The sequence below is a fragment of the Musca domestica genome, unplaced genomic scaffold (assembly GCF_030504385.1).
Source record: "Musca domestica strain aabys unplaced genomic scaffold, Musca_domestica.polishedcontigs.V.1.1 2, whole genome shotgun sequence".
Classification (NCBI taxonomy): Eukaryota; Metazoa; Arthropoda; class Insecta; order Diptera; family Muscidae; genus Musca; species Musca domestica.
The window spans coordinates 42,397,224-42,418,934 of NW_026712249.1; the positions used below are offsets into that span (position 1 = coordinate 42,397,224).

The following is a 21,711-nucleotide window of genomic DNA, read 5'->3' on the forward strand; positions in this document are numbered from 1 at the left end:
CCCCCCCTTCCCCTTTCAAAGGATCAACATTTTAAATATCCATAAAGCTCATAAAAAGCGAAAATAACTTCCGATTCTATTCAGACTTGACACATATCAATATTTCTATCAATCCTAAATCTGTTAAAAAAAATAAAAGAGATCGGACCACTCCTTCTGGCACCTTTCCCAAAAGGGTCAACATTTTGAATAACCAAAACGATTATAAAATCCAAAATAAGCATCCGGTTCCCTTCATATTTCACACATCCCATTTTTTCGGCAAATACAAAATCTGCTGTAAAGCTGGGTTGTATCGGACCACTCCCCTTGGTACCTCCCCCACAAAGGGTCAAGATTTTGAATATCTATCAAACTAATAAAACGCGAAATTAACATCCGATTCCATTCAGACTTGGTACATCTCTAAATTTCCATCAACACATGATCTGTTAAAAAGGTATTAGAGATCGGCCCATTTCTTCTGTTACCTCCCCCAAACATACATAGGGTTCAAAATTTGAAAAAAACGAAACTTCAAATTTCACACATACAAATATTTTTGCTAACACAAGATCTGTTGTGAAGATGATATATATCTGCGAACCTCTTCTTTACAACTAAATATTTCTCTCAACTAAAAATCCGAGATGAATATGAAACTTATGATTTCGCATAAAATTGGACATAAATGTTTGATTTTCTTATAATTTAGTCCATACCAATATAAAAATTTAAATATTTTATTATTATTAAAATATATTTTTTGCAAGATTTAGGATTGTGGTCAGAAATACCAAAAAAGAAATTTTCTATTTTTTAATGTTTAAACAACAACAACTTCAACAACTACTCTTTAAAAAGTCCAGGATTTATATAATACCAAACAAATGTCGACCCGTTAGTAGACCTTAATAAAGATTCTTCAAATCCAAGCGATATTTTGGGTAATGTTTGAACATTTATATAGACCGGAATTTCAAGAAAAAGATTAAGAAATTAGAACAGTGTGGCTTGTTTGTTCGGGATACCCTTTATTGTTGTTTTTATAAAAACAACGTTTGTTTATTAGTGGAGAACGATGGTAATGTTTACCAGGGGGTAAGGCAGCGAATACCTAGGTTTCGGAAAGAGCCACCAATCCTCATCAGTTCCTTTGTTTTTTGTCTGGGATATTCTCCCCAGAAGTTATTTTCAAAATAACTTCTATGACAAAAAAAAACATTTTTTACCCAAGTGACGACATCGTAAGCTCAAAAGAACAATAATTTATAAAAACAACAATAAAGGGATAAAGCCTTACCATTCTGCAACAACAAAATACTACGGTATCCCGAACAAACAAGCCACACTGTTCCATTAATAGACAAGGCACGGTCGACGAAGGGGTTTTTGTTGTAACAGACTAAACCAACTTACCTGGTTATGCTACTTCGTTTAGATTTAGAAGTCTTTCCAAAAGAATTTTAGTTTTATTTAATTCTTTGGTTCCTCTTCTATTGAGCTCACGATCTCGTCACTTGGGTAAAAAATGTTTTTTGTCATAGAAGTTATTTTTAAAATAACTTCTGGGGAGAATATCCCAGACAAAAAACAAGGGAACTGAGGATTGGTGGCTCTTTGCGAAACCTAGGTATTCCCTGCCTTACCCCCTGGTAAACATTACCATCGTTCTCCACTAATAAACAAACGTTGTTTTTATACAAACAACAATAAAGGGATAAAGCTTGACCATTTTGCAACAACAAAAGATTAAGAAATTCACAATTTATACAAGCAGATCTCGGAGTAGAGTAGGTGTTACAAATCAGCTGCACAATCTTTAGGCTAACCAAACATAGGTAGAAATATTTTTGATGTATGAATTTTTTCATTTAAATTTTTTGTTTAAAAAAAAATTAGCAATTTGGAAATCAATTCAGAAACATTTTCCATAGAGGGTCAACGCTGACATCTTCTCTTCCATTTCGCATTTTATAAGCCTATGCTCAAAAAAATTTTACCATGAACCCGATTCTATTGAAAAAATAAAAAAAAAAAACAATTAAAAAAGAAGCTAAGTTCAGCTGGGCCGAACTTTTAATACCCTCCACCATTTTAAAGGAACTTGATAAATTTCAAAAAAAAAAAAAAAAAAATAAATAAAATAAATAAATAAAATAAAATAAAATAAAAACGTCGAAAAAAACCGCTCAAAGAAAAATCGTTATATGGGGGGGGGGGGGGGGGGCTATCCAAAAACGTGGTCCTATAAATAATTTTTTTTTTTGTCATAGACAAACAATTACAATTTCGGTGAATAATGTCCTTAAAACCAGAATAATACCGAATATCGGCCGTACCGTTGTATAGGTGCTATGTGATTTCGTGGACCTATAAACACAATTCTCTTTCAGGGGGTAAAGTACTCAGATGGAAGCTTTTGTGTGGATTTTCGGACAAATTAATTGAAAAATGTGTCTTCAATCATCAAAATATCGAATATCAGGAGGTATCGTTATATAGGGGCTATACGAAGACGTGAACCTGAATACGCAATTTTTTGCCATAGGCTGTAGTATCCATTACGAACTTTAAAAAGAAAATTTGAAACAATTCCGTTGTATGGGGGTTATTTGATATCGTGGACCTACGTAGACAATTCTCTTCGAGGGGGTAAAGTACTCAGAAGGAACTCCTTGCGTAGATATTGTGACAATTCCATTGAAATATGTGGCTAGAACCATGAAAATACCGAATATCGGAAGATACCGTTATGTGGGGGTATATAAAATATCGTAGAGTGATATAGCCCATCTTCGAATTTGACCTGCTAGCAGACAAAAGACTCATCAGTGAAAAATTTCAGTTTCCTATCTGAATTCGTTTTGAATTCAGCGTGATTACAACAGACTCATGGAAAGGCATAAGTCGTCTTAGAAATTTAGGCTGAATAAGAATATATATACCTTCTTTGGTCTTAAATTATTTCCTTGAGTTACAAACGGAATGACGAACCTAATGCAGCCTCCAGCTATGGTGGGAGAATAAAAACATATTCTGTGTGAAGTCATTTAAACATTTACATTTAAGCCCTGATTAAAATCTAAAAAATCTAAATTTGTTATTTCAACACCAGAATTACTCGAAATCGACAATAATCCCTTGGCATTTTATAATCTTCATTTGTTGCAATGAAACAAAGCCAATAATTTCGAGGTTCAAATCAGACAGTTTGCCAAAAAGAAAAAATGAAAAAAGTAGCAAATGCGAGAAACTATTGCCCAATCAAGGTTACCTCTGGAAAACACTGCAGGAGGCATGGGCAAGGACATATGTAGAAATGGCTATAACATACGCATTTAGAAAAAATGGCAGACCCCAATACAACTCAAGGGTTGGGGGTGGGAGTAGCAATAATAAAAAAATGGCAACTAAGAAATTCTTAAAACAAATGCCAAAGAAAAAAATCTGTTGGCACAATGCCGGATATAGATGTTGGACTTTTAATAACGACAAAGGAAATAAAATATTAAATAAATCTTTGCACACAAGATGCACAGCGGCAGAGAGGGAGAGAGAGTGAGAGGGGGATAGACAGCAAATAGGAAAATACCAACAATCATACAAGACAAATTTTTTTGGACGGAAATAGGATACTCATGTAATTAAAAAAAATATAATTTTCCCTAAGAAAAAAATTGGAACAAATATTTTTTAAGCTTTTCACAACAGGCTGCACTGGCCAGTCATCTTGAATTTGTTTAATTTTAATTTATGTTTAATTATTGTTAGCAGCTTGGGGGGACCACCATAAAATTGCAAGCCAAAACTTAATTGTGGCCTTCTCATCCGTCATTCGTCTTCTTCTGGATCAAATTAGCCTCAATTCTTTGGTTGGAAAATGTAGGTTTTCCTATGGTTTTACATTTTGCCGTCCATGTTTGGATGGATTGTTCCATTTTTTTTTTGCCAAAGCATTTGGACGCACTTTTTTCGGTGGTTTCTTTGTTCTAATTATGGATGACGTTCTATTTTCTTTATTTTCCTACCTCCCTCCCTCCCTTCTCCTTTTTCCAACACTAACGCAGAAATAAAACGAACTTTGTGTTTTGTGCAGTTCTGCCATGCCTTGGGACATAGGGACTGTAACACATTTCGTTTCGTTTAGTTGGCAGTCGTTTTTGTTTGGTTGTTGTTGCTGTATTTTTATTTTATTTTTTACGCCAAATCAAGCTCAAGTCCTTGCTGCGACATTTGCAAACATTTGGCACAGTGTGGATGCATTGGATGTGCAAAAAAAAGGTTTAAAGTAAGAGGGTATATTTTGTGAAGGCTATGGTCTCCCATCCCTGGGAGATAAAGATGAATCGAAGATCTTCAGGTCTTCTGGGGATAACATTCCTACATGTCCTATTCGGATCTCCACAGATCTTCCTCGAATAGAAAACCTCCTGGTCTTCGGTAGAGAGAAGATACCCTTGTATTTTACCCCCTGGTCTTCTACGATTAGAAGACCTCCTGGTCTTCTTTATCTATAAGACCTCCAGGTCTTAAATGGCTGGATGACTTCCTTCTCATTCATGCCTAGAAGACTTCCAGGTCTTCTATGGCAGGAAGACCTTGTGGACTTCTACGGATAGAAGACCTCCTTGGTTTCTGTGGCTATAAGACCGTCTGGTCTTTCATGGCTAGAAGATATTCTGGCCTTTTATGGATAGAAGACCTCCTGCTCTACTATGGCTCCTCCTGCTCTACTATGGCTCCTCCTGCTCTTCTATGGCTGGAAGACCTCATGACCTTCTATGGCTGGAAGACCTCATGACCTTCTATAGCTAGAAGACCTCCGGGTCTTCGACAGCTTGAAGATCTACTGTCCTTCTGTGGAAAGAAGACCTCCTGTCCCTCTATGGAAAGAAGACCTCGTGGTCGTCTATGGGCAGAAGACCTCGGGGTCGTCTATGGGCAGAAGACCTCCTGGTCTTCTATGGGCAGAAGACCTCCTGGTCTTTTATGGGCAGAAGACCTGCTGGTCTTCTATGGGCAGAAGACCTGCTGGTCTTCAATGGGCAGAAGACCTCCTGGTCTTCTATAGCTAAGAGATGTTTTTTTTTTTTTTTTTTGCGGACAGAAGACCTCCACAAAAACTATGGCTGAAAACCTCCTGATCTTCTTTAACTAGAAGATGTCCTGGTCCTGGCTAGAAGACTTCCTGATCTTTTGCTCTTCTAGGGCTAGAAGAGCTCCTGATCTCCTCGGTCTATAAGACCCCCTGGTCGTCTGTGACTGAAAGACCTCCTGGCCTTTCCTTGACGAACCATATGCTACTCTATGGATAGGAGACCTCATGGTCTTCTATGGCTAGAAGACATCTTATACGAATAGAAGACCTCCTGGTCTTCTACAGACCTCTTATCATTTCATGGATAGAAAACTTTCGAGTCTTCTATGGATGAAAGAACTCCTGGTTTTCTATCAATCAAAGGCCTTATGGATCTCTTGGTATTCTCTGAATGGAAGACCTTCTGGTCTTCTCTGAGCAGAAAGTCGCTGGGTAGACGTCTGGTCTTCCCTAGGTAGAAGACCTTCTGATCTTCTGGGGATGGAAGTCTTCCTGGTCTTCTTTGGGTAGAAAACTTCGTGATATTTTTTCTGTGGAAACCAAAAATTTTTCTGGTCCGCTATGGATAAAATACCACCATGTGTTTTATGGTCTTACTTTCCAAACCCACCAGTAGTCTTTCCCACACTGTAGCATACGAATAAAGTTTTTCAAAGAAGTAACAACAACCATTTGCGTTTATTCCCAAAAGGTACAATTCGCGTACGTTTTTCCAATGTCCTTTTTGTTGTTGTTGCTGTTGTCTTCATACATTACACTGTCGTTGTCCTTTATCTTTGGCGAATCTGCCTACACTATTTTGTATTCCTCCCATTTTTTCGTTGCATTTCCAAGGATGGTAAGGTCGATGCATCTCTGTCGCTTGCAGTTAGTGCAAAAAACAAAAAAGAAATGTTACAATTTTTGTGTATTCTATAGGCGGAACGAAAGTGTGTCTTGTGCCGGCCCCGGGGTATACAAACATCATAAGTATTTTTTTTAAACGAAATAAAATACAAAATATTTATGGGAATTTCCATGGAAAATAAAAGTTTGATGAAATATTTGCGGATATTTTTAAGTTTATTAAACAAATAACCTTAAAATATCAGGTGAACCCTTGAGCACCATCATTTTAATTAAATACCCGGAATTTTTCGAAAAATTGTTTGCAATCTAACAAATGGGACAATAGTCTGAAGACCGTTAATTAAGATACTAAGGTAAACTGAGGTTGCAAGGTGGTACATAAAGAACTACAAGAGTATACCCAGAGGAGTATATACCATTTTCTATAGAATTTTTAAACACATGAACCCAACATTCCGAATAACCAAACAGATTTCGGTTAGAATGTCGGAAAAAACATCCGATTTGAAATGATGACTTTTTCAAAAATCTGACCACAAACACAAGACGTTAAATTGTTTTTTTTTACCTTAGGGAGAACCCCAAATCGTGTCGAGATCTGTAGCATTATCTAGGAAAATCTGAAAATATATATAGATAGATTCGGTTATGAAGTTCTGAACTAACTTTGGAGAAATCTCAAAAATGTTTGTACGTGTAAAATTTGAAGAGAATTGGATGCTTGTTAAAAATCGGACCATTTCATCCGGTTCCACTCCCACATAGAGTTCAAGATTTTCAAAAACAAAATATGTTCAAAGAGAGTGGAGCATATTTTTTCAAAATCTTGACCACTATGTGGAAGAAGTTTCAAAAGAAATGGTCCGATGTCTAACATCTTAATAACAGATCATGTGTTGATGGAAATATTGAGATGTACCAGGTCATAATGAAGTCGGATGTTAATTTCGCGTTTTATGAGCTTCATGGATATTTAAAATGTTGATCCTTTGTGGAGGAGGTGCCACAAGGAGTGAACCGATATATTCCATTTTCACAGCAGATCTTGTGTTAGTAGCAATAATGGGATGTGTAAAATATGTAGATAGCCAGACGTTTATTTCGAGTATTTTATCGTTTTGGTTATTCAAAAATTTGACCCTTTGTGGGGCAGGTAACAAAAGGAATGGTCCGATCTCTACCATTTTTATAATAGACCTTGTGTTGATAGAAATATTGCGATATACGAAATCTGAATGGAATCGGATGTTAACTTTGCGTTTTATGAACTTCTTGGATATTCAAAATTTTGATCCTATGTTGGGGGAGGTACCACAAGGAGTGGACCGCTATATTTCATCTTTGCACCAGACCATGGGTTAATAAAAATATAGTGATGTGTGTAATTTGAAGACAAACGGACTATTTCGTCACATTTTATAAAGGTTATAATTTTTCAAAATGTTGACCCTTTGTGGGGGAGGTGTCTGATGGAGTGGACCGATATTGTCCATTTTGGCACCTCTCCTAGCACTGAAGAAAATATTAGAATTTGCAAAGTTGGATAAAAATCGGATCATACTTTCTCTTTCTGTTCAATTAAATATATATTTTTTAATTCTGACCTTTTGTGGGGAACATAACAGATGGAATGGGTCGATCTTGCCCATCCTCGTTTGATAATAATATTACGATGTACCAAGTTTAGAACAAATCGGATATTCCTTTGGGGAGTTATAGTTATCGTGCAGACGAACGGACCGAAGGACAGACAGCGTTAGATCGACTCCAAATGTCCTGAAACGGATTTGGTCCAAAGAGACCTAGGGTCTAAAACCGTTATTTCGATAAGGCACGTTTTGGCCGTATCAAATGCCGTATCTCTAGCTATACAGGGTGAGATGAAAAAATTCAAATTCAGACTGCTGTCACTTCTAAGCCACTCGTCCGACAGCTGTTAAAATTATTCCAGTGACAGCCCATTGTATTTTTTAAAAGCGTACAAAAGCATTTTGGTGAGAATTTTCCACCAAATATTTGGCTGGAAAACCGCAAGTGGCTATCGTCAGAGCACTCTAGCATTAAATGTGAATAAATATTTTGTGTCACGAACCATCGCTCGTTACCGTGATATAGGTAGGGTAGTCCGACGTCATGGAAGTGGACGAAAAAAAAGCAACATCAGTAGAAATGGTTCGAAAAGTAAAGAAGCGACTTGATCGAAACCCGCGTTGCATGGTCGAAAAATGGCTCGTGAGCAGAATATATCGCAATTTTCCATTCGGCAAATGTTGAAAAGTGAGCTCGAGGTAAAGCCATTGAAATTCCAAAAAGTGCAAGAAGTTACCGCGCAACGGAAAGAAAATAGACTCAAAAGAGCTAAAGAGTTGCTTCGCTTGGTCGAAAGTGGTGAACTGCCGAATTTGGTTTTCTACTATGAGAAATTATTAGTTGTCCAGCAGTTTGTAAACAAACAAACTGATCGTGTTTTACTTGCCAAAGAGGTCAGCTGAAAATGTGCAACTTCGGTTGACCACGAGAACTCATGCGCCGGCCATGGTAATAGTTTGGCCACCATAACAGCCGTGAGTCGCTCTCCGCTCGTATTAATCGACCGTGGCATGAAAATAATCTCAGAATATTATTGTGAAAATATTCTGGAGGGTGTATTAAAGCCTTGGGCACACAAACATTTTGGCCGCAGACCTTGGACATTCCAACAGGAATGTCAGCACGCGCCACCCAAGAATGGTTACAAAATGAGGTTCCTCGCTTCATTTCCAGCTCGCAATGGTCACCAAAATCTCCGGATACAAATTCGTTGGACTATTGTATCTGGAGTATTTTGGAAAGCAAGGTTGGCACCAAAAAACACCAAAGTGTCGATCATCTTGAAGGCAATAATTCGTGCCAAAGGTGACCAATTCGAACAAATCTAAACTTATTCTAAAATTTGATGCTAATTCCGACAGTTTTTGCTTTCAATCAAAGAAATGTAAAAAAAAAAAATGTATAAATTATGACGATTGACCTGGTTGCAGTTTTTTTATCTCATCCTGTAATTTAATGGATCGAAGAGTTTAATTTGAACGACTAAGAAAAAATAACTTCAAATCGTTGGAGGAGGATATAAAATATGTTAATTTTATTGTCGAAGGAATTGCTTCTGATTTTGAGACGAGCCGGACACGTCCAAAAACCCCTGGTATTAACAGTCTTAACCACCTTTTATACCCTACAACACTATGTGTTGGGGGTATTATAAGTTTGAGGTTTGGGCCAAAAATTATGTAACACCTCGAAATATTGGTTTCCCGCATAGGAAAGTATATATGGATCTTCCTAGCTCGCCGAGCTGAGTCGATCTAGCTATGTATGTCCGTCCGTCCATGTTAATTTGTAGTCAAGCTACAGGTCGCAATTTTGGCCCGATTTCCACGAAATTAAAAATGGTGGTGGTGTTAGGATCAGTATAGAACCCTATTGTTTTTGGAGATGATCGCAAAATATTTAGGGGTTGAAATGGACCAAAAACAGAAAAAATACTTGACTTTGCAATTGCTCTATGGGCCACAAATATAGACCAATCGGCATGGAGTTAGAGTAAGGGACTGGGCAGAAGCGTATTTGGATGGTCATCGGACCACATTTAGCGGGTAAAATCGACCATAACTTTTTTTGTACAAAATACGAAATTTTCCACTAAACCGCGAATATTTTTAATCCTGGCAAAATCACAAATAAACGAAAATGTCACTTCTGACCGTTACATTGATACTAATATCCAAAATCCCACATATATAGCAAAATATATACGATCTCATATATCAAAGAATGGAATGTTAGTTATATCGCTGATAAGTCAAGAACCGCTGGACTGATTTTCACAATCCTCATCAATTCGCAATGGTCTCTTTCCAGAAAAGGATAAAATCAAAGAAAATCGAGTAAAAATCTGTCAATAAAAAGTGAATATTTTTTGTTAAATTTTTTTCAATTTTTGTCATATTTTTTATCGCATGCGATTTTTTCAATTTGACTTAAAATTTTGAATTGAAAATTTTTAAAGTTTTTCTACACCCCCAACGCTATGTGTTGAAGGTATTATATACAGGTCACAATTATCGTCGTTTTTATTTTATTATAATCGTCCGAACCTCACGAAATTTTTCATGGGTAGCGTTAGGGTGAGAATTAATGTTTATTAATTCATTACTTTTTTTTTTTTTTTTTGTTTTTCATCTTTTATATACTCAGTCTTCACATTTCGCATTAAATTTCAACTAGTTTGGGAAATTAGTACTTTCTACAACTTAAATATTTATATTGTCAAGACTTACCCTGTTTGAAGATCTCAAACACACCTGCAAAAAAGAGATAATTTTTATTTTAGTCATAATAATTTTGAGTATTTGAAATGTAATTAAAAATACATTGTAAATTAAATAAACAATTAACGACTAATCTAATTGTATCAAAATTCCAAAAATATCCCCAGTTCTGTTTATTTTTTTAATTTACTAAATATTCCACTGAAGGGATTATTTAATTTTCTTTTGTTTATTTATTTATTGTTTTGCTAGCTTAGACGATGGCCGAAACGAAGCAACGAAAGAAGAAGTGTTAATATAGCCGAGTATTTATTTACATTCGCAGTTATCCACCCCTCCACCAATGACTAACCTGCAGCAAGCAAATGCCCATAAGCCAAGGCGCAGTCATGGCCTGCCAGATGATAAGCATTACCCGCCACCCATTATCTGTCCGTCTGTTTAGTTTAGTTTTACAGCTTAACTGGTGAAAAATTAAACAAAAACAGAAAAAAAACTGCCAAAGAACATGCCAACTACACAACAGCAGTGACAACAAAAAACAAAATTAGAAAAAAGGAGAAAATGAGAAAAGAAGACAGTACGCACACCAACCAAATGTAATGAAACGTTACAACATCCATCGTTGACATAATTTTTGGTTCGTTTCGTCTATTCTTTTTTTTCCTTGCTTTTTTTCTGTGCTTTGCTAATGTGGACGGTTATGTTTACAAATGTTTATTTTACTCTTGTCTTTACCGCCTTCTGAGCGACAATGTCTCCTCTACGCCATTTGCCCCTCCAGACCATTTTCAAGCAGCAGCAGCAGCAGTCCATGTAATGCGAGAGCTGAGTAGTTGTTGTTTTTGCTTTATTATTACTCTTCAACAAATGATTTGAATGCGTGTTAAAAATGAAGCATAAAAATGTAATATTTTTAGACACATCATCTCCTCATCCGCACATCCAGGACAATTAACAAACAAAAGTTTTATTTTTTGTTAACATTTCATTTTAATTTTTTTAGACAGTTGAAGGTCTAAGGACAACAGAGTTCACAGGCTGAGAAAAAGCTTTTCGGCGTGTTATGTTATATTTACATTTGTTCTGTTTCGTAACATTTTTGTAACAGAAAGCTTCCATGTCTGCACAGATTTTTAAACTGCAGGTTTTTGTCTTCAATTTGCCATAGGATAATAAAGCTTACAGCTTTCACATCCTTGCTGGACATTTTACAGTAGTTACAATTTCTGTTACAAATGACACTGTACAACAATATTATATGGGGTTGGATATAAAAGCTTTTACGATTTATCTTTAGAGCCCAGAATCACAAAATCACAAATTAAAACAGTTAAATAAATCACTATAAGGTATTCACGAGATGAAAAGAACTTTTCGCCCATTTCTACAAATTTAAAAGATTAGCAAAATAAATGACTGAAAATCAAGACCCAGGCGAAACGGCTGAAGCTAGAATCGTGGAATTGGTGCATAGGCGTGGGATAGGGCTGGGTGTTTGTAAATTCGTACGAAAAACATGTTATCCGTTGCTCTAAAGTTTGAAATTTGGTATGAAAATCGAAGTTTGATAGTTTGATACAAAAATTTAGTTTTGGAAATGTGTATATGTGTGTATATATGTGTAAACTGTACTCAATGGTACTTAATTTGTCACGGTTTGGTTTAGGTTAGAGAGATGAGCCTAGAATTTTGAAATTTGGTATTGGAGTCCCTTTTTGTGGTGGGTTTGTGATAAAGAAGTGGTTTTTGGAAATGTGTACTACTAGTACACTAAAAGTACTAATTGGTACTATATTTACCATATATATACAATATGTACTACACAAGTACTGATTTAGTATTTGGTGAAATGATAGAGCTCGATACCTCAAATTTTATATTCAGGTCTCTGTTGATATCGGGAATTGAGATATGGAAGTGGTTTTTTTAAATGTGTACTATAATTGCATGAAATGTACTAATAAGTACCAAATTTGGCATTGGGTGAAGGAATAAAGCTGATTTGCTGAAATTTGATATAGATGTCACGTGGTTTTGAAAATGTGTACTATAATTGTTTGAGAAGTACTAAACACTACTTCATTGGGTGTGGGCTAAAGTGATAGAGCTGGAAACCCGCAATTTGATACTGACGTATCGGGGATTGAGATATGGAGGTAATATTGAAAATGTGTACTACAATTGTTCGAAAAGTACTAAAAAGTACAAAATCGGGTATTGGGTGAATGGATAGAGCGGAAATTCCGAAATTTGAAATTTGAGATCTCCGTTGACATCTGAGATTGGGATCGCTGTTTGTGTCTGGGTTGAGGAGATTTAGATTGGTTTACTAAATGTTACTAAATTTGGTATGGGATAAATCCTGAAATTTGATGTTGAGGTACCTGTTGGCTTCTAGGCTTTACATATGGAGACGTTGAAATAGTTCTGTACAAAAAATGGAGGTGTGTCCATTATGGAATGGTTTTAATTATATCCTCCTATGGTTTTACTTATAAGATCTAGAAGACTTTTTGGTGGAAAATGAAAACATTTTCCTATTTTTCTTTCCGAAAAAGGAAAAACTTGAATAATATATAAAACCTTGAAAGTCTACATTTGGTTTGTTTGCAAAAAAAAAAAATGCCAAACTGAACAAATTGTACATTTTTAATCAGAAGGAGTGAACCGAAATATCTGTTAGATTTTTTTATATCTGTTCAAAATGTTCACACTTTGTTGGAAGGTGTCAAAAGGAGTGAATCGATATATCTATCTTCACACAAGCTCTTGGGGCCTAGGGTTTAGCCCCGTTATTTCGATAAGGCACGTTTTTGCGTATCAAACTATATATACTCTCTGTAGCCACATGGCTGAGGATATAATTGGTGACTGACCGATTCATCAACGCCCAGGCGAAACGACTAAAGCTAGAATCTTGAGGGTTGGTGACTTTTTGGAAATTCTGACTAGAAGTTTATTTAAAAAAACACTACATTTAGTACCTGTTTGTGAACGGATACAGCTAAAATCTTAACATTTGGTATAAAAATGAAGATTGGGAAGTTGTCTTGATATAAGTAGGAGTTATTAGAAATGTGTGCCACTTGTAACAACTGTACTAGTTTCGCTACACTTTGGCCTTCATTAAACGGATTGGAGTCTCTTCTGGTGGGCAGTTTAAGATAAAGAGTTCGGTTTGGAAATGTGTTTTGCAAGCGTACGAAAGGTACTAAATGGCACTAATTTTGGAATTATATGAACGGATACTGCATGAAATCTGAAATTTAGCGTTAGGATCACTGTTATTTTTTACTGTTGGGATTTGGAAATAGTTTTGGAAATATTTACTAAAAAGTAATAAATGGTAGTAAATCTAGTATTTTGGTAAGGGTTTGAATGGAAGTCTAAAATTTGGCAATTGGATTACCTTTTGTGCGGTTTAGCAGGGAATAAGTATAAGTAAAATACGAAATACGCCCTAAAATGTACAAAAAGTACTAAATAGTATTAACATTGGTATTCTGGGAAGGGATAGCGCTGGAAATCTGAAATTCGGAGTGAGAGTCTATGATGTTGAATATGATAGACAAACTAAAGAGTTTTTCGAAATTCTACGTGTGTCAAAAGTACTAAAACGCATTAAATTTGGTATGAAAATCAATTCTTGAAAATGGGACTGAAGGAGGTGATTTTGGAAATATGTACTAAGTGTAAGTACTAAATTTCGTACAATAATTTGGGAATACAAGATATGGTTAAAAGAGAATTGAGGTTGGAAATTCGTTCAGCAATTGTAAAAAGACACTGTATGGTATTGAATTTGGTTTTGCGTGAACAAATAGGGCTTTAAATCTGAAATTTGGCATAAGAGCCACTCTTAGCGTGTGGGTTTGAGATTTAAAGGTGGCTCTAGAATTACATAATAAAAAGTAATAAATGCTATAAAATTTTGTAATTGGACGAGGAATTGAGTTGGAAGTCTAAAATTTGACATTTGGATCACCATTTGTACGGTTTGGTTAATACATGGCGGAGAATTTGGAAATAAATACGAAAAGTTTTAACTTTAGTAAATATAGGGCTGGAATCCTCAAATTAAATATTTAGGTCTCTGTTTGCATTTGTAATTGAGATGCAGATGGTTTGGAAATGTGTACTTGTCGAAAAGTACTGAATAGTAGTAAATTTCGTATTGCATAAAGGTATAAAGCTGGAATACCAGAACTTGATATTGAGGTCTCTGTTGTGTTTTGGAATAAAGATATGGTGGTGGTTTTAGAACTGTGTACTATAATTTTTCGAAAAATACTATGTGGTTTCATATATAGTATTGGGTTAATATTTAGTATTGCTATAACTTTTGTATTGCGATAACTGTTGTTGTCTAGGATATAAAATATGGGACGTTTTTGAAAATGAGTAATACAATTGTCAAAAAATTATTAAATGTTACTAAATGATGATTACTAAATGATTGAATGTACAAAGCTGGAGTCCTGAAACATGATATTGAGGTCTCTCTTCGAAAAATACTAAATTATACTAATTTTGAATCACTGTTGGTGTCTGAATTGGTATTAGGTGAAGTGATAGGGCAGAAATTCTTTAATTTGATATTGGGGTCATTTTAAGTTTCTAGGGTATGCATATGGAGGACGTTGAAGCAGACAAATTGAAAAACTTCAAAATAAAATGAATTTTGAAGGCTTTTTAGTATAGAAGGTAAATATTTTCTTATTATTTTTTTCTAAAAAGAAAAAATACTTTATAAAACCTTGTAAGTCTGAAAATTTATTTATTGTTAAAAAAAAAATTCAAAATGGACAAAATTTTCATTTTGAGTACTAAAAAGGCTTAACACTGTTTAAGTGAATCTTAATTTTAAAGTGGACTATGATACCGAATATTATATCCAAAGATACCGCTATAGTAAAACGTAGACCAATGTGGACAATGCTAAGCCTCAAAAGGTAGAACCCGTTATAAAATCTCTATAACAAATTCGGAAAACTTCCATAAAAAAATTGGGCTAAATTTACCAAAATACCCAATATCGGGAGGTACCGTTATATGGACACCATAGGAAATCGTAGACCTACACACACAAAGATCTGTCGCCGGAATTATAACCTATTACGAGCTACAAATACCAAATTTTAAACAAATTCTTTAGAAAATGTCCAAATATCTGAAGGTATTGGTGCTATAATAAAACGTAGACCTATATGGACAAAAATTTGCAACAATGCCATGGAAAAGTGGGACCAAAATCATCAAATACTTATTATCGGGAGACCCGTTATATGACCGTTGTTAGAAAACTTGGAACAATATACCTAATTTTCAATACCAACCATCCTAGATATAATACAAACTATTGTGAACAAGTTTGTACGGCAAACAATCTATATATGCTTTATAGGGTCTAAGACAGATATTTAAGGATGTTACAAACGGAATAACACATTTTTATTTTCCAAGGTGAAGGGTATAAAAATGGTAATGTAGTAAAAGGTTCTTGAAAATTTATTTCTAAAACGACACAAAAGAAGTAACAGTTATTATATAGAACATGTGATTATGGGATGTACTCTTTCCGGATTTGATTTTGGTTTCTTATAAAAATTTACGATGTGCCGAATACTTGCTGGAAAATGTTTCGTGCACACTAGCCGGATGGACAAAAAGACACGTTGATAGATCTGGACTCTAAATATCCGGAAACGAACTTTGTCAAAATATACATGGAGTGTAAAATTATTATTTTGTTTTGGCCAATTTTGGCCGCATTAAGTTATATAAGTTCGATGGTCATGGGTAAAATCCAAGTTATCATTAGATACTGAACTGATAGCAAACAAGTAAGCAAAGGCTATAGTCGTGCGGGGCCGACCATGTGATACCCTACAACACTACAATAAGTAAGAAGCCAATTTATGTTCAAATCCATTTTGGAGGCGTGCCGATTGGCTTCAATTATGTGATCAGAAATTTTTTCCTATTTTTGGTCCATTTCAACCCCTATTCGAGGAAATCTTTGAAAACAATAGGCCTAGCCCTTCTGAGCCTAACCCTACCTTTGTGAAAATTATCGTGCGGATCGGACGATAATCTGCAATTTGTATATAATAACCCCAACCTGTGTTGTTAGTTGAAAAAATAATACAAAATATACACTTCAATATTCTAAGTCAAATTGAAAAAATCGATAAAAAAGACTTCTACCCAGCCCTAAGCTTTAGCCCCATGCTAACTTCCGCGTCGATTGGTATGTAATTGCGACCTGTAGAGCAACTGCAAAATCAGGAAATTTTTCAGTTTTTGGTCCATTTCAACCCCTAAATATTATGCGATCATCTCCAAAAGCAATAGGGTTCCACCTCCATTCTAAATTTCGAGAAGATCGGGCCATAATTACGACCTGTAGAGTGATTACATAACTAGATCGACTCAGCTCGACGAGATAGGAAGATCCATATATTCATATGTGGGAAACCAATATTTCGAGGCGTTACATAATTTTTGGCCCAATCAAACTTATAATAGCCCCAACACATAGTGTTGTAGGGTATAAAAATTGGACGAGAAACCAATTTTAATTCCGTTTTGAATTCAAGAAAAATATTTTATTTTTGAAGTCTAGGATCGTTCCATAAAACAGTTACAAACTAAGTGACAGACTTTACCCTCCAGTCTTACCATAGAACATAGCGTATACTTAATGTACCACCACTATTTATGGTATCGCACATTGCTCATACGCAACAACGCACACGTTGTACCACTTGGGAGCAAAACACAATCGGACACATCTCTTCGGTCCCCAATGACTTTGCCGCATTAAAAAGTAGTTTTATTTCAACATTTATTAGCCTACCATTTTGTCATTTGCAACACTTGCAAAATATTGAAAAACAATAAATATAACGGTTCATGTCGGTACTCATAAATTGACAAATAAAACAGGCAACCGAGGCAAAATAATAAATGAAGTGAACACAAATGTGCATAAGGAACAAGAAGTGGAAGTACAAACCAAAACACAACAAGGAAATGGAAACACAGTGCACCACACCAAACACATTAAGGCAAACAACAGCAAAAACAATAACATTGACACAAACAACGACACTGACACCGCAAAACATGCCTGAAGAAACAAAGAAACGTGCTACGAGAATTTCCTTTAATTCGCTTGGCGTCACATATGTCACACGTACGACGAATGTACGTACGTCCTTTCTGTGCGAATAGCTCTCAGCAGGAAAAGAAGAAAGAAAACGTTCGCAACAACAACTTAAACTCACGTTTCTCGCACACACAGGCACACCATCCATCTCACACATTTAAATGATGCCACGTAAAAACAACAACAACAAACAGCTGCCGCAGCAAAACAACACACCAACCATATTAATGAGGACACACTAACAAAGCGAATACTAAGGTTAAAACAAAACCGAAAAAAAGGACGAAATGAAGTGGGAAAGTAAAAATACGGCCACTTAATGCGGAGAGAAGAAAATGGAAAGAAATGAAAAATACACAATGAAAACTTTCACCAGTGATGGAAATTCACCACACAGGGGAAAAGAAGAAATGAGAGAGTGAGAGAAGACTTTATTATTCCTCAAGAGAGAGTTTGAAAGAGAACTTTGTAATGCATAACATTTTACGAGCATTTCGAATACGAATGAAAAATTGAGAATGCCAACGATTTTGAATTTTCTGCCTCTAACTAACACGTGCTAGCTAACCGACCAACTGCCACTACTGACACGCTTTTCTGGTTTGTGTTGTTGTTTGTTGCCATTATTTTTTGCTGCTGCTGCTTCTTCTTCTCAATCTGACCGACACTGGCACAAGTTGTTTTACATTGCCCTTTAGTCTTGTTTTTAAATTGCAATCAATGTTATTAAGTGAAATGGGGGTAGCGAAAACGTTATAATTTTCTTTTATTTCGCAAAATAAAGGAACAAGTGTTATGGAGACGCTCAGTACAATTAGATATAAGAGAATACCAAGGTAGAAAACATTGTTATTGGACAAAATCAGATTACCGCCTTCTGTTGAACGGCATGCCGACTCAGAATTTAATTTTCTTTACAAAATTTTATATTTCTAATTGGATTTTTTGACATTTTTTAACATTAGTCGGTTTTGCCGATTGTATACCCTTGGCCGATGTTCGATTATATATTATATCATATAAATATTGAGACGTGCCAGGTTTGGACTAAATCCACTGATTCCTCCACTTTATACGAGGGATGTGAAATTTTTCAGAAAATATTAAAAGTGTGCGCGAGGTACCATACATGGTCGACCGATGTATTCCATTTTATACCTTATATAATGCAGATAAAAAAGATACGGGCCAAATTTCAAGAAAATCGAATATTTCTATCCAATTTATTCGAAATCAGAAATTCCAATAAGTTATATATTCATATCAGATTTCTGGTTAAGAGAAATATTTAGATAAAGCAAGTTGAAAAGAATCGCCAAGTATTGAAAATTGTGACCCTTTGTGGGTGAGGTGCCAGAAGGGGCTTGCGTTAGCAAATATATTTAGATGTGAGAAATTTGAAGAGAGTTGGATGCTTATTTCGCTTTCTTTGGGTGTTTTCAAAGTCTTAAACCCCATATGGGTGAAGTACCAGAAGGAGTGGACTAATATATTCCATTTTCACACCAGACGTTCCATTAACAAAAATATTGTGTGCAATTTGATGACAATCGAACTCTTACGTCACATTTTATAAGAGTTATAATTATCTAAAATGTTGACCCTTTGTGGGGGCGATACTTGATGGAGTGGATCGAAATTGTCCATTTTCGCACCTGACCTAGAACTGATGCAAATATTAAGATTTGCAAAGTTTGGAGAAAAACCGGATTATCACTTCTCTTTTTATGCAGTAAAATATTATTATTATTTTATTTTTGAACATTTTGACTTTTTGTGGCAGAAGCAGTGGACCGATAATGCCAATCTTCGAACTCGATCCAAGTTTGACAATAATAATATTACGATGTACTTAATTTGGACCAATTCGGATACCCCCATCGAGAGTTATTGTGCGCACCAACCAGACAGACAGACAGTCGAACGGACAACCCTAGATAGACTCCAAATGCCTTGAAACTTATTTGGTCCAAAGAGACCTGGGGTCTAAAACCAGTATTTCGATGAGGCACGTTTTGACAGTAGCAAATGATGCATACACTCTGTAGCCATATGGTAGAGTGTATAAAAAAATTAAAAGAAGATAAATAAAGCATGCGTTCAGGTTATAAACGAAATCTATCAACTATAGATATAATGTAAATACGAAACTTACCTACCCTTCTGCACCAGAATTTGCTATCTCCCAGACAAAATGTCAACATTCTCGAAACAAATATATATCCCAACGAACAAGCAAAATACTAGTCCACTTTTTTACATACCTGCCTCTCCCGAAAAAGTAGAAAACATTTTTCTGTTGTTACTCTCGAAAAGGATTGATCTCCATCAAAAAATCATTACTTTTATAAATGCGGGATAACTTCCCAACTTTCTTCAGCACTAGCTTTGCAAATAGAATGATGAGATATGTTGGTCAAATCATTATGTTAAGTCCCCCAAGTGGAGTATCTTTAATCGTCATGTGCTGAGGGAGTATAAATTTGTCATTACACTGGTGGAAATTTCCAACTTTTTTTAATAAATTCTTATAAGTTCGGGTATTTATAAAAAATATAAAAATGGCATATGGTCAATTGAAAATTTTCACATTGCAACATTTATATCAGAAGTGGAAAGGTTATTTTTCGTAAATATATCTTGCTCAGGTCAGGTGTGATCACTTTCCCCAAAAAGAGGCTAACAATTAATAATACTGGACTCTTCTTAAATATAGAAAAAATTGAAGACTATTCTCAAGCTCTTTATATATACCTCATATACCCATGGTCATATTGCTAGATGATACGACAAAAAATACTGTCACGACAATAACTCTCAAAAGGAATATCCAATTTGGTAAATTGTAATATTTTTACAAAAACATAGATCGAGTTCCAAGAAGGTCGACTCCACTGATCCACTCCTAATAATACCTTGTTCAAAAAAGCTAAAAATTTTGCAACACCAAAACGAGGTCATGCTCGGCTTATCTTAATATACACAAAACTCTTAGATCCGGAGCCAGAAATTATCATTGCTGGCCACATCCTTTTTGTTTCTCCCCGCAAAAGGTCAATATTTTGAATAATAATAACTCAGATAAAATTTTAAAACAGTGTACGATTTGCTACAAACTTCCGATGTGTGAAAATAAAATATATCTGTCCAATTTTTCTGATAATATATTTTCTATGAAACATACCAAGAATACAAATGTATTTAGTTCAGAGATTATACACTCGTTTGACACTTTCCCAAAACAAAATCAGTCTAATTGGAGATTTTGAAAAATCATCATTTTATTTTCTAGTACATAAATGTCGAAGCCAATTTTTTTAAAAAACTATTTGCAAGTCGGGGTCAATATTTCAAGGCATTACAAGGCGTCAACTCGAAAAAAGTCCGAAGAAAAAATTGATCCCAAAAATAAGGAAATATTTTTTTGGGAATATGCTGTGGGAAATAGGGATTTCTTTTCATTGGTGACTTCCAGTGAAATTTGGTGTAGAATATTTTTGTCTTCGACGTTAGCATTCCGAAATGATGCTTTGTATGAGATTTTTGCTTAAACTCGCATAAATTATGACCTTAACCCTAAAATGTCTCCTTAAATATATGTATGACATTCCTGGCGTTAAGGTAAGATTTAGACTTTAAACTTCTTACCTATAGTGAAATTTTGTGACAATTTTGTGGAATAAGACTTCATACGATCCCTTTTAAACTGAGTTTTTAACCATATATTAAAAAAGGATCAAAAAGACCACTTTGTCTACTCGCTTGAGGATTAAAGTTGCCTCCCAAAATATCTTGTATTTTTAGCAGCAATATTACCTAGAAAAATATATACCCAAAATGCACCGAAAAGTGTGGAAGTGAAGGGAGCTTGCCCCTTTTAATGTCTTCTTTTTTCAGCTCTATTTACATAATACGTACTTATTTTTTGTGTCGCACAGTGTAATTTTTAGAAATGTTTGAATTTTTACAGTCCTGTTCAATACGACTTTTTATCCGTATTTAAAAAAAAAATCAAAAAGTACCCTCGCTTAAGTTTTGCCATGAAATGGTCATCTTATTGCTACAAGTAATACCGACAACCCAAAAACATTAAGAAAATTTAGAAGAGGGGGGAACTTTACCTCCTTATTTAGGTTACATTGCGATGTAAACTTTGAAAACAACAATACTTTATTGCACTTTGTCCACAACCTACTAGGGTTTTCCTGGAATTATTGCAGTCTACTGCAGTCTAAAACTACATCTTAACCGATTTTTACTATGAAATAACTCCATTATCAATGTAATTTATATAAGGA

At 35.2% G+C, this 21,711-nt stretch overlaps 2 protein-coding genes across 4 annotated transcripts in view; one reads left to right on the top strand and one right to left on the bottom strand.

The window, feature by feature from the left end:
• Positions 1-21,711, bottom strand: part of LOC101899545 (zinc finger transcription factor lin-29) — a 412,168-nt gene that overhangs the window by 246,400 nt on the left and 144,057 nt on the right. For all 3 annotated transcript variants that reach the window (XR_009342123.1, XR_009342124.1, XR_009342122.1), the window contains exon 3: positions 10,249-10,272. The gene's annotated coding sequence lies outside the window, so the exon portion shown is untranslated. The remainder of the gene's footprint in view (positions 1-10,248; positions 10,273-21,711) is intronic.
• LOC101897419 (uncharacterized) overlaps positions 1-21,711 on the top strand; it is a 245,989-nt gene that overhangs the window by 96,825 nt on the left and 127,453 nt on the right. The gene's annotated exons all lie outside the window — the stretch shown is intronic.